The sequence below is a fragment of the Oryx dammah genome, unplaced genomic scaffold (assembly GCF_014754425.2).
Source record: "Oryx dammah isolate SB20612 unplaced genomic scaffold, SCBI_Odam_1.1 HiC_scaffold_17, whole genome shotgun sequence".
In the NCBI taxonomy this organism is placed as follows: domain Eukaryota; kingdom Metazoa; phylum Chordata; class Mammalia; order Artiodactyla; family Bovidae; genus Oryx; species Oryx dammah.
Genome location: NW_024070201.1, coordinates 12,210,680 through 12,225,476, shown reverse-complemented (window position 1 = coordinate 12,225,476; position 14,797 = coordinate 12,210,680).

The following is a 14,797-nucleotide window of genomic DNA, read 5'->3' as shown; positions in this document are numbered from 1 at the left end:
GAAAGATTGAGGGCAGGAGGAAAAAGGGACGACAGAGGATGAGATGGTTGGATGGCATCACTGACTCAGTGGGCATGAGTTTGAGTAAATTCCAGCAGTTGGTGATGGACAGGGAGGCCTGATGTGCTGCAGTTCATGGGGGTCACAAAGAGTCGGACATGACTGAGTGATTGAAGTGTACTCAACTGATGCACATTTTTTATATATATTTTTTGGTATGTTCTTCCAACTATTACAGTGTAAATTAAGAAATATAAATCATATAATTTAACAAATAAAATTCTTTATATATATATATATATATATATATATATACTTTACAATATTGTATTGGTTTTACCAAAAAATTCTAATACACAAGGGGCTTAAATGGAAATAACAAGATGATGACTGTAGTAGTATAGGAAGTCCCCATTAGAGATAAATTCATGAAGATGGAAAGCTTTAACAGAGTTACAATTAAGTGGGTGGAATCTATAATTGCTTGATCATCTGACCAGATTCAGTTTTTCAGATAATTTAGAGAAAGAAAAATTACAGCTAAGTATTAATCTAAAGATGGAAGTATTTAGTATTTGTGGAGTGCTAACTTGTACCAGCTAACAATTATTATATATATATTAATTTGCTAAACATAATAGCAACCTTATAAATTTGGCAATTTTATTATTGCCATTTTATGAATGACCAATTTCTAGGCAAAGCAAATGTTGTAAAATAAATAAAATGCAATTTTGCAGCAATATTTGGTTTAACCATGAATAATATTTAAAAAATCATAATAAATGCACATAAAATATTTATTTTGCTAAAAATTATATAATTCTTAGGGTGGAAATAAGGAAAGTATTTCCATGTGGGTACAGAACATGATATTTGAGAATAAAAAATATCATTTCTGATCTTCAATAGAAGATTACTAGATAAAGCATTAAATTGTGAAATGGAATGAAGAAGTATCAAAATTTTAAGAGATAAGTAGGCCCTCTCCTGGGTTTATGTGATACAGGGTAATACTTTGAGAGTGTCCTTTTTCACATCAACTAGTTGACCAAAATGTATGATAAAGTTCATGGGTTCATGTAAGATAAGTCAATTGATTTATTGCAGATGTAGAGAAGTATTTAAATATTTATGTGTCATAGTGTCAATGTATCACCTCTTCCTATTCAGGTCTGAGAACCATAGTATTGTGTTATTTATTGTAAAAAGTACCATTCATGGTTAATGGTACCCCACTCTTACAAGAGAAAAAAAAAAGATAGTAATATTGTTATTACTCATAATACAATGTTTCCTTAGAAGCTATGTTGAGACAATATAGATCTTACTGTACATTTCCCTAATCCCACTTGTTTAATGCTGGTTACATCATTACTTCTGTGAATATTAACTTGTAATTACTCTGAAAAGCTGCTAGTGTGTTTACACTGATAGTGAACACAAATGCAAGTCTTACCGAGAATACACATTAGTATACGGCATTAGTTTTCTGGTTTTGTTAAATTTCCAATTTAGAATTTTATAGTATAAAAGTTTTGCAACGCCTTCTAACTATGTGTTTTCTGGAATGCTTTAAACTATAATGCCCACATTTCTAGCATGTGGTCTCTTTTGATCTTGGTTATACCTCTGCCTTCACCAGTGGAAGTTAAATAGGGGAGTTGAATGGAAGAAGTGTATTCCTAGTCACAGGACTATCTACCTTTTGTCTAGCATAGTTGAAGATGGATATGGGAGCACATCTCCTCATCCATTGAATACAATTAGAGGAAATAGATAAGAAAAGCCTATTGGTATTTTGTAGCAAGAGTCTTAAAGACCTTTGGAGGGAACAGCACAGCCACTCTTCTTGAAATGCCTAACCATGATCAGTGTCAATTGGCAAAGGAACATTCAGTGTAAAGAATTCCTGTAGCACCACCACAGCCATGGAGCACACATTTGGGTGCTGTAGGCCTGAAGTGACAGGATGATTGGGACATGGGTGGGTGAAATCCATTGCATAGACCAAGGGTCAACAGGGGATCATTAATAGTCCAGGATCTGAACTTGTCCTAGGTCTGACATAAACGACTCACCCCAAATTAGCAAGTCAGCACTATCTTGATAGTTCAGTCTCACAAGATCCCAAGAAAAAATAGTTGCATTATCCAGCAGGAGTGATGTTTGGTCATTTTCCTGAAACTAGATCCCTGTTTGCCTGTTTTAAGGGTGGTATTGGTCAAAAATTTGTAGGCAAATACAAGAAGAAACAGTTAAAGAGTTAAAATGTTGAGCTGATTTACTCTCAGAGCCGGGCTAGGGAGGAAACAGTAGTTTTAAGGTATTGTTGTTGTTATTTAGTTGCTAAGTCATGTCTGACTCTTCTGTGACCCCTTGGACTGTAGCCCACCAGGCTCCTCTGTCCATGGGATTTACCAGGTAAGAACACTGAAGTGGGTTGCTGAATCCTTATTCAGGGGATCTTCCCAACCCAGAGATTTACTGTTTTCTATAATATGCCTAGTACTAAGTAAGTTTTTAAAATCTATTTAGAGTATTACTTCTAAAAATAATAATAATAATAATAAAGTGAATACAATAAAGTAGTTTATTTTAAAGTATTTTTTTCCTGATTTAAGCTTCTATATAAACCAAACTTACCAGGAGCTAAATATACTATAAAGTATTAGAAGAAAAGCCAGTTGATTTCAATTTATATTGGTACACTCAAATATATCATGGTTGGTCTCTAAGAAACGTAAAAGTCAATGACCAAAAAGTGAGACCGGTAACCTAAACCAGTCAATTAAAATAAAGAGAAGAAGTCTTCATATTATTCAAAGTATAGAACTGTTAAGGACAGCACTGGGCCCAAACTGTGACTCCAAGTTTGCTCATTGGTGGAGACCTGCCTGCAAGACCCTGTCTTCCCTCAGGCTTCTCCACCAGCTGTCAATTAAACACCATTAATGAGGACACTGATAGCAACTTACGAAATGCTTCAATCCCTTGAGTATTTTCTTTCTAACAAGGAGTGTCTTTTTAGACCTAGCCATTTTAATCCTCCAAAAAATTAATATGAAAAGTAACTAACTTTGTCATTGGCAATAGGGGTGATATTTTAAGGCCTTCTAAACTCTCCATCTACCCTTAAGTTTTACTTTATAGTTGCTTGTATAATGTGATGCTGACTCTAGTTATACACAAGCTTGAAAACAGGGTAGGCATTAAGGTAAAAATCGTGACTGGCTGAGCAAAGCAGGGTATTTTGATGTGTATTTACTTCCATGAAGGTCATAATACAGCTAAAGATGTGAGAAGTATTTTTGGTTTTGCCCATACTATCATTTATTTCAAGAGACCATACAAGAAAGCCACCTCTTCATGTCAGAACTCACTGAAAGATTCTGTGAGAATAGAGCATGGTTTTCTTTGTTCATGTTTAAGTAAAACTTTACTGCATAAGTAATGTGTTCATGCACACCCAGAGATATACACAGTAACATCTCATTAGTTTTGCAGCGTTACAGACATTGTTTATATATAAATTTCAAAGAAATTAAAGTTTTTAATATATAAATATTTAATTATTTTAAACTCTCTTCAAACTATGTCACTATTATTTATCTTCAAAAACACTAAATGGAACTTTTAAAATATTTTAATGACATGCAATTATTTTAATACATAATTGATGTCCTCTAGTTCTTTCTATTTTCTAATACTACAGGCAAAATAGTATCAAAGGACTCTTTTTTTACTTATTTGTGTAACTTTCTGTGTTTTATTTTTTTCTCATTGATATACAGTCCAACTTTTCAGTTCTTTCAGTATGTTTTCTTTTAGCTACTATTAAAAAAAATTTTTTTGGCATGTTGAAAGTGAAGTCACTCAGTCACGTCTGACTCTTTGCTACCCCATGGACTCTAGCCTACCAGGCTTCTCTGTCCGTGGGCTTTTCCAGGCAAGACTACTGGAGTGGGTTGCCATTTCCTTCTCCAGGGGATCTTTCCAACCCAGGGATCGAATCCGGGTATCCTGAATTGTAGGCAGACACTTTTACATCTGAGCCACCAGGGAAGTCTCTTTTGCATGTTGAGTACATAGTAAGTGATGGGAAAGGGTGAAGGCAAAAACAGAAGAGTTGGGCAGAGGATGAGATGCTTAGATAGCATCACTGAATCAACGGACATGCATCTGAGCAAATTCTGGGAAATAGTGAAGGAGAGAAAAGCCTGGCTTGCTTCAGTTCATGGGGTCCCAAAGAGTTGAACACAACTTGGTGGCTGAATAACAACAAAAACAAGTACTCAAAAAACATTTTCTAGAGTTAAAATGCATCTTAGTCTGCTCCTAGACTGTGCTGTTGTAAAGAAATAATGAGTATTTTCATTGACCACAAATTATTCACTTTTTTCCTCTTATCATGCCAGCTATTTAACATGATTTGATTTGTCCATTTGCAAAATAATTCAAGCACTGAATGTTAAAGTACTAACTAAATTCAGTTAGTTTTGGTCAGTATGAAAGTCCAAGTAATCATTGATATTTGCCTCCTTTTTCCGTGAGTAGCTGGAGTGCTGTCATACAAAGAATTAAATGTTGAGGAGGCTGACAGCATTAATAAGATTTGAAGCTATGGCTTTGAAATCGAAAGGATGAGCTCTTACTATAATTGCTGTGACTCCAAGGAACTTCTGGCTCACAATAAACATATGTCTGAAACCATATCATTTTAGTTAACACTGATCTTTTTATCTTCTTGTAATGTCATCACATACCCTCCCTTCAAAAGTAAATTATCTTTTGAATGTCTATTTTATTACCTACCCCCTCAAGGTACTAAGCAATTTCACTTAGAAGTCAGAAAACTGGGAGGCAGACCATTTTAATGATAGTTTATGACATGGCATCATATTTTTAAAGGGCCCTGAAAGCCTCATCTCCAAGCAATCAAGGCAGTCATGTTTGACTTTACTGTTACCCTAGGCTCTTTGATGGATTAAAAATTGTTTTTTTTTTTAATTGACATCTGCTGTTTCAATGACACAATATGGATATTTTAGGCTTGTATTCAAAACAGAAATTGAGTTTCAGTACATTGAAAATAAGGGCCAGAAACACTAATGGCCACATTGATGACTTCAAATAATCTCTAATTATACTTCTAGAATAATAACACTGGAAATATTTGCCATGATAGAAAAATATTGTCCTACGGCTGAACTGAACTGAACTGAACCAGTAGGTATGATGGCATTGACCTTAACTTGAATTACTACTTTAAAAATCTAATGATAGACCAAAGACTGTGGAAGGGTTTGACTTTATAAGACAGCTGGAAGGATAATTCCTCACACATATTTGTAATGGATGCTTCTTTATCTAGTTTTACATTCTGAAAAAGTTACTGTATCTTATTCATACTTTATCTCCAGAATCAAGACAGATCCTGATAATAAGACTTAGTGTTTGTTTAACTGACATATTTCTTTGAATGTTAAAATACTAGTTGGTAAAATTCCTCTGATAAGGAAAGAAAAAAAAAAAAAAACTGGTTCTGTTGAAATATTATTTAAAATTTTTTCTTAACTTCTGTTTCTTATGTGGTGTGTTGAACCAGTTTTGACTCAACTGATATACACTATTTTATATGATTATGGTACATATGTGTTCATTTTTACTAAGGGATGTTTCATCCCCATAAAATACAGAGCTACAGAGCTTCATGTCCACTCATGAAAATTGCATTTGAAGCATTAGGCCAGCAAAAATGCTTGTGACTAAATTGAAATTCAATCAGATTTATTTTGTCTATAATTTGAAAGAGAGATCCAGAGAATGAGACATAATTAATTACAATTAAAGAAACAAAGAAGAGGCACATAGAAAATGGACTGAGAAGGAAAGAAAGATAAGAAAAGAAAGAAAGAAGGAAAAGAAAGAAAGAAAACTCTGAGTACTAAATTCCATCACAAATGTCATGACAAGATAAACGTGGATTCTCAAACCACTTAATATTCTTAACAAACTTTGAAGATGCTCACAGCATCTTCGTTTTTGAAAAACTTTCCAGTCTCTGGGACACTCAATTTAGTTACTATTTCTGAGCTCATGTGAGATTTGACTGATTGGTTTCTCCAATTTCTTGTGTGGACAGGAAATTAATCAAAATTCCTGCTCAATTTACCCCAGCGTTTATTGAAGCACTATTTACAATAGCCAAGACAAGGAAGCAACCTAGATGTCCAACAACAGATGGAAGGATAAAGACGATGTGTATATGTCTATATCTATATACATACATATATAATGAAATATTACTTAGCTGTATAAAAGCATGAATTTGAGTCAGTGTGTAATGAGGTGGATGAACCTAGAGCCTGTTATGTACAGAGTGAAGTAAGTCAGAAAGAAAAAACAATCAATGTATATTAACATATATATGGAACCTAGAAAAATCATAATGATTAACCCTATTTGCAGGGAAAGAATGGAGACAAAAATATAGAGAACAAAATTGTGGACACAGTTGGGGGAAGGGTAGAGTGTGACAAATGGATAAAATAGCATCAACATATATGCACAACCATGTGTAAAATGATAGCTTCTGAGTATGACACAGAGAGCCCAGTTTGGCGCTGTGTGATGACTTAAAAGGGCGTGATGTCAGGAGGGGAGGGAGGGAGCTTCCAGAGGAAGGGATATGTATGATTATGGCTGAATTTTTAACAAAAGTTTTATATATATATATATATATATATGTACATATATACTCTAATTTTCTTGAAGAGATCTCTAGTCTTTCCCATCTATTGTTTTCCTCTATTTCTTTGCACTGATCACTTAGGAAGGCTTTCTTATCTCTCCTTGTTATTCTTTGCAACTCTGCATTCAGATAGGTATATTGTTAGTTTTCATGTTTGCCTTTTGCCTCTCTTCTTTTCTCAGCTATTTGTAAGACCTCCTCAGACAACATTTTGCCTTTTTTCATTTCTTTTTCATGGATATGATTTTGATCACCACATCCTGTACAATGTTATGAACCTCCAACAATAGTTCTATCAAATCTAATCCCTTGAATATATTTGTCATGTCCACCATATAGTTGTAAGGGATTTTATTTAGCTCATATCTGAATGGCCTTGTAGTTTTCCCTATTTTCTTCAATTTAAGTCTGAATTTGGCAATGAGGAGTTCATGATCTGAGCCACAGTCAGCTCCCGGTCTTCTTTTTGCTGACTGTGTAGAGCTTCTCCATCTTCGGCTGCAAAGAATATAATCAATCTGAGTTCAGTATTGACTACCTGGTGACGTGGATGTAGAGTTGTCTCTTATGTTGTGGAAGAGGGTGTTTTCTATGACGACTGTGTTCCCCTAGTAAAACTCTGTTAGCTTTTACCTGCTTTATTTTGTTCTCCAAGGTCAAACTTCTCTGTTACTCTGGTAATCTCTTGATTTCCTACTTTTTCATTCCCATCCCCTATGATGAAAAGGACATCTTTTTGGGGAATTAGTTATAAAAGGTCTTGTAAGTTTAAATACAACCATTCAACGTCAGCTTCTTCAGCATTAGTGGTTGGGGTGTATACTTGGATTACTGTGATATTGAAAGGTTTGCTTTAGAAACAGAGTTCATTCTGTTGTTTTTGAAATTGCACCCAATTACTGCATTTTGGACTCCTTTGTTGACTATAAGGACTACTTCATTTCTTCTAAGGGATTCTTGCCCACAGTAGTAGATATAATGGTCATTGGAACTAAATTCACCCATTCCAGTCATTTTTGTTCAGTTCAGTTCAGTTCAGTCGTTCAGTCGTGTCTGACTCTTTGTGACCCCATGAATTGCAGCATGCCAGGCCTTCCTGTCCATCACTAACTCCCAGAGTTTACTCAAACTCATGTCCATTGACTTGGTGATGCCATCCAGCCATCTCATCCTCTGTCATCCCCTTTTCCTCCTGTCCCCAATCTCTCCCAGCATCAGGAGTCTTTTCCAGTGAGTCAACTCTTCGCATGTTGATGTTCACTCTTGCCATCTCCTGTTGACCACTTCCAATTTACCTTGATTTATGGACCTAATATTCCAAGTTCCTATGCCAAATTCTTCTTTACAGCATCAGATTTTATTTTCACCACTAGACACACCAAAGTAGGATGTTTCAAAACATTGTTTCCACTTTGGCTCAACCTATTCATTTCCTCTGGAGTTATTTCTAAGATTCATGCTGTTTCTGCCAATAAAGGACAAAAAATATATGAACCTAACAGAAACAGAAGATTTTAAGAAGTGGCAAAAATACATAGAATAAATATATAAAAAATATCTTGATGACCCAGATAACCACAAGGCTGTGATCATTCACCTAGAGCCAGACATCCTGGACTCCAAAGTCAAGTGGACTTTATGAAGCATCAATACACACAAAACTAGTGGAGGTGACGGAATTCCAGGTGAACTATTTTAAATCCTAAAAGATGATGCCGTGAAAGTGCTTCCCTCAACATGCAGCACATTTGGAAAATTCAGCAGTAGCCTCAAGCTTGGAAAAGGTCAGTTTTCATTTCAGTCCCAAAGAAAGGCAATGCCAAAAAATATTCAAACTACTGCACAATTGCACTCATTTTGACAGGGTAGCAAGGTAATGCTCAAAATTCTCCAAGCTAGGCTTCAACAGTACTTGAACTGAGAACTTCTGGATGTTCAAGCTTGATTTAGAAAAGGCAAAGGAACCAAAGATCAAATTGCCAGCTTCTGTTAGATCATATAAAAAGTAACAAAATTCCAGAATAACATCTATTTCTGCCTCATTGACAATGCTAAAGGCTTTGACTGTGTGGATCACAACAAACTGTGAAAATTCTTGAAAAGATGGAAATACACAACCACCTGGCCTGCCTCCTGAGAAATCTGTATGCTGGTCAAAAAGCAACAATGGAACCAGACATGGAACAATGGAAAGGAGTACATCGAGATTGCATATTGTCATCCTGCTTATTTAACTTATATGCAGTGTACATCATGTGAAATGATTGGATGGATGAAGAACAAGCTGGAATAAAGTTTGCTGGGAGAAATATCAATAACCTCAGATTTTCAGATGACACCACCCTATGACAGAAAGTAAAGAGAAACTAAAGAGCTTCTTGATGAAAGTTAAAGAGGAGAATGTAAAAAACTAGCTTAAAACTCAACATTCAAAAAACACAGATCATGACATCTGGTCCCATCACTTCATGGCAAATAGATGGAGAAACAATAAAAACAGTGACAGAATTTATTTTCTTGGACTCCAAAAATCACTGCAGACTTTGACTGCAACCATGAGATTAAAAAACACCTGCTCTTTGGAAGAAAAGCTATGACAAACCTAAACAGCATATTAAGAAACAGAGACATTACTTTGCCCACGAAGGTCTATAGAGTCAAAGCTATGGTTTTTCCAGTAGTCATGAATGGATGTGAGATTTGGACCATAAAGAAGGCTGAGTACTGGAGAAGAGATGCTTTTGAACTGTGGTGTTGGAGAAGACTCTTGAGATTCCCTTGGACTGCAAGATCAAACCATTCAATCATAAAGGAAATCAGTCCTGAATATTCATTGGAAAGACGACGCTGAAGCTGAAGCTCCAATATTTTGGCCTCCTGATGCAAAGAGGTGACTCATTGGAAAAGACTCTGATGCTGGGAAAGATTGAAGGCAGGAGGAAAAGTGGACAACAGAGAATGAGATAGTTGGATGCCATCACCAACTCCATGGACATGAATTTGAGCAAGTTCTGGGAGATGGTGAAGAACAGAGAAGCCTGGCATGCTGCAGTCCTTGGGGTCACAAAGAGTTTTACAGGACTGAGAGACTGAACAACAATATATACACTGCATTTTTAAAATACATTTACCAGTTAATAACATTTGAGTTTTTTGCTACATTTTAGCTTTAATGAATAATGCTGTTGTGAACATTCATGTAAAAGTTTCTGTGTTTCCATTTATCTTGGGAGTGAGATAGCTCCATTTAAACCTTTGAGTTATTGTCAGACTGTTTACTATAGTGACTGCACTATTCTTATTACCAGAATATGAGATTTCTAATTTCTCTGTATAGTTATCAATATTTGACATTACTTGCCTTTGTGATTATAGTCATCTTATAATAACACCTCTTATGAGTTTTATTTCTATTTCCCTAATGGCTAACGTTGTTGAGCATCTTTTCATATGATTATTGGTTATTTGTCTTTTGCTTTTATCCTTTGAAGAAATTTCCGTGGTGTTGGAGAGGATTTTTCTGTTTTGGCTGTTCATTGTGGTCTTATTATTGAGTTGTAAGTGTTCTTATGTGTGTTTTTTAATGTATACATACTATATGTGTATATATAATGTGTATTATATATATTTTATGTATTATAAAATGTGTATTATAGATGTATTTTAGCCATGGTTTTTATTTTTAATGTTGAAGAAGCCCAACTTATATATTTTTCATTTTTTGCCTGTGCTTTTTGTGTTACAATGAAGAAACCATTTTCTTGTCCAAGGCCACAAATATTTATGTTTTTTCTGAGTTTTATATTTTTAGCTCTTATATTTTGGATTTTAAGCCACTTGGTTAATCTTCATGTATGATGTGAAACACAAGTCCAATTTCATTCTTTTTCATGTGGATAACCAATTAGATTAACCTTATTTGTTGAATAAAATTTTTTATTCATATGAGTTGTTTAGAACCCTTGTCAAAAATAAATTAAGAGGTTTATTTTGGAACCCTCAAATCTATTCCATTTGTCTATACATCTATTGTTTGAACAGTGTCTCATGTCTTGATACATATTAGTTGTGGGTAACTTTGTACTAGGTTTTGAAATAAAGAAATATGAATCCTATAGCCTTGTTCTTTTTCAGTATTATTTTGTCAATTCTAAATCCTTTGAATTTCTGCAGAAATTACAAGATCCTCTTTTTAAATCTACAAAATATGAACCTGGGATTTTGACAATTATTTCACTGAATCTAGGTACTATTGTCATAATGATACTAAATAAGTCATCCAACCCATGAACATGGGGTGTGTTTATATTTATGTATTAGATTTTCATTAATTTTTCAACAATATTTTATTATTTTATGATTATTAGTTTTTGAATTCTTTATCACTGAATATTTCATTATATTTGCTGCTATTGTACATTGAGTGGTTTCTGTAATATCATATTAGATTGTTCCTTGCTAGTGTGTAAAAAGAGAAATTTTTGTATATATCAATCTTACATGCTATAACCTTGCTGAAATTGTTTACTAGTTCTAATGGTATTATAGTGGTTCTTTGTAGGTTTTATATGCAAGATCATGTCCTTTGGAAAAATAGATAGCTTTACTTTTTCTGTTTCAATCTGAATGCCATTTATTTACCTTTCTTGCTCTATTGTCTTTATTAGAATGTTCAATATAACATTGAATAAACATGATGAAAGAAAATATACTTTTTTCCCCCTGATTTTAGGGGAAAGCATGGGTTTTTTAAACCAGTCAACATCATGTTAGTTTTATATGTTATGGGATCTGATGTGCTAGCTTTTGTTAAGCCATTTTGCTTCTACTTTTATAGGATCTACATTTTGATCTGCAGTTTCCTTTTCTTGTTGAATCAGGGTACTGCTGGGCTTGGAAAAATAATTGGGAGATGTTTCTTTCTCATTTATTTATTTATTTATTGGAAGAGTTAGTGAAGAAATATGAAGAGTTTGATTCCTTAAATGTTTGGTAGAAATCATCAGGGAAGTAATCTGAGATCAAGTTTGGCTTTCTTTGTGGGTAGTTTGTTTGTTTGTTTTCCTAATTACTAATTCAATACTTTATATGTTATCAATATATTTGCGATTTCTGCTTCTTTATGAGTCATTAGAGATTATAAAGCTGAATGTCCTGCCCTTCCCAATTCAGTTCAGTTCAGTCGCTCAGTTGTGTCCGACTCTTTGCGACTCCATGAATCACAGCACACCAGGCCTCCCTGTCCACCACCATCTCTCGGAGTTCACACAAACTCACGCCCATTGAGTCAGTGATGCCTTCCAGCCATCTCATCCTCTGTCATCCCCTTCTACTCCTGCTCCCAATCCCTCCCAGAAGCAGAGTCTTTTCCAATGAGTCAACTCTTCACATGAGGTGGCCAAAGTACTGGAGTTTCAGCTTCAGCATCATTCCCTCCAAAGAAATCCCAGGGCTGATCTCCTTCAGAATGGACTGGTTGGATCTCCTTGCAGTCCAAGGGAATCTCAAGAGTCTTCTCAAACACCACAGTTCAAAAGCATCAATTCTTCAGCGCTCAGCCTTCTTCACAGTCCAACTCTCACATCTATACATGAACACTGGAAAAACCATAGGCTTGCCTAGATGGACCTTTGTTAGCAAAGTAATGTCTCTGCTTTTCAATATGCTATCTAGGTTGGTCATAACTTTCCTTCCAAGGAGTAAGCATCTTTTAATTTCATGGCTGCAGTCACCATCTGCAGTGATTTTGGAGCCTCCCAAAATAAAGTCTGACACTGTTTCCACTGTTTCCCCATCTATTTCCCATGAAGTGATGGGACCAGATGCCATGATCCTCGTTTTCTGAATGTTGAGTTTTAAGCCAGCTTTTTCACTCTCCTCTTTCACTTTCATCAAGAGGTTCATTTTAGTTCCTCTTCAATTCCTGTCATAAGGGTGGTGTCATCTGCATATCTGAGGTTATTGATATTTCTCTGGCAGTTTTGATTCCAGTTTGTGCTTCATTCAGCCCAGTGTTTCTCATGATGTACTCTGCATATAAGCTAAATAAGCATGGTGGCATTATACAGCCTTGACATACTCCTTTAACAATTTGGAACCAGTCTGTTCCTTGTTCAGTTCTAACTGTTACTTCTGACCTGCATACAGATTTCTCAGGAGGCAGGTAAGGTGATCTGGTATTCTCATCTCTCTAAGAATTTTCCACAGTTTGTTGTGATCCATACAGTCAAGGCTTTGGCATAATCAATAGAGCAGAAATATATGTTTTTTTTTTTTCTGAAATTCTGCTTTTTCTATGATTCAGTGGATGTTGGCAATTTGATCTCTAGTTCTTCTGCTTTTTCTAAGTCCTTTTTGAATATCTGCAAGTTCATGGTTCAGGTACTGTTGAAGCTTGGCTTGAAGAATTTTGAGTATTACCTTGCTAGTGTGTGAGATGATTGCTGTCTTGTGGCAAGTTGAACATTCTTTGGCATTTCCCTTCTTTGGGATTTGAACGAAAACTGACCTTTTCCATTCCTGTGACGACTGCTGAGTTTTCCAGATTTGCTGGCATATTGGGTGCAACATTTTGACAGCATCATCTTTTAGCATTCGAAATAGCTCAACTGGAATTATATCACCTTCACTAGATTTGTTCATAGTGATGCTTTCTAAGCACACTTGATTTCACATTCCAGGATGTCTAGCTCTAGGTGAGAGATCACACTATCACAGTTATCTAGTTCTTTGGGGGTATTCTTGCCATCTCTTCTTTTTTTTAAAAAAAATATAAATTTATTTATTTTAAAAATATTTTTTTTAAAGAAGAAAATTGATTGGAGGATAATTACTTTACAATATTATATTGGTTTTGCCATACATCAACATGAATCCGCCATGGGTGTACACGTGTTCCCCATCCTGAACCCCTCCTCCCACCTCCATCCTCATCCTATCCCTCTGGGTCATCCCAGTGCACCAGCCCTGAGCACTCTGTATCATGCATCAAACCTGGACTGGCAATTCGTTTCACATATTATATTATACATGTTTCAATGCCATTCTCCCAAATCATCCCACCCTCTCCCTCTCCCACAGAGTCCAAAAGACTCTTCTATACATCTGTGTCTCTTTTGCTGTCTCGCATACAGGGTTATCGCTACCATCTTTCTAAATTATATATATATATGTGTTAGTATGCTGTATTGGTGTTTTTCTTTCTGGCTTATTTCACTCTGTATAATAGGCTCCAGTTTCATCCACCTCATTAGAACTGATTCAAATGCATTTTTTAAAATGTCTGAGTAATACTCCATTATGTACTATCTCTTCTTAATATCTTCTGCTTCTGTTAGGTCCTTACCATATCTGTCCTTTATTGTGCCCATTTTTGCATGAAATGTTCCCTTGGTATCTCTAATCTTCTTGAAGAGATCTCTGCTGCTGCTGCTGCTGCTGCTAAGTTGCTTCAGTCGTGTCCGACTCTGTGCAACCCCATAGACAGCAGCCCACCAGGCTTCCCCGTCCCTGGGATTCTCCAGGCAAGAACACTGGAGTGGGTTGCCATTTCCTTCTCTAATGCATGAAAGTGAAAAGTTAAAGTGAAGTCGCTCAGTCGTGTCCGACTCTTAGCAACCCCATGGACTGCAGCCCACCAGGCTCCTCCATCCATGGGATTTTCCAGGCAAGAGTACTGGAGTGGGGTGCCATTGCCTTCTCTGGAAGAGATCTCTAGTCTTTCCTATTTTATTGTTTTCCTCTATATTACTGAGGAAGATTTTCTTATCTCTCCTTGCTCTTCTTTCTGTCTATTCAAATGGTCATATCTTTCCTTTTTTCCCTTGCCTTTCTCTTTTCTTCATTTCTCAGCTATTTGTAAGGCCTTCTCAGACAAACATTTTGCCTTTTTGCATTTCTTTTTCTTGGGAATGGTCTTGATCACTGGCTCCTGTACAATGTGATGAACCTCCATCCATAGTTTTTCAGGCACTCTGACTATCAGATCTAATCCCTTGAATCTATTTTGTCACTTCCACTGTGTAATCGTAAGGGATTTGATTT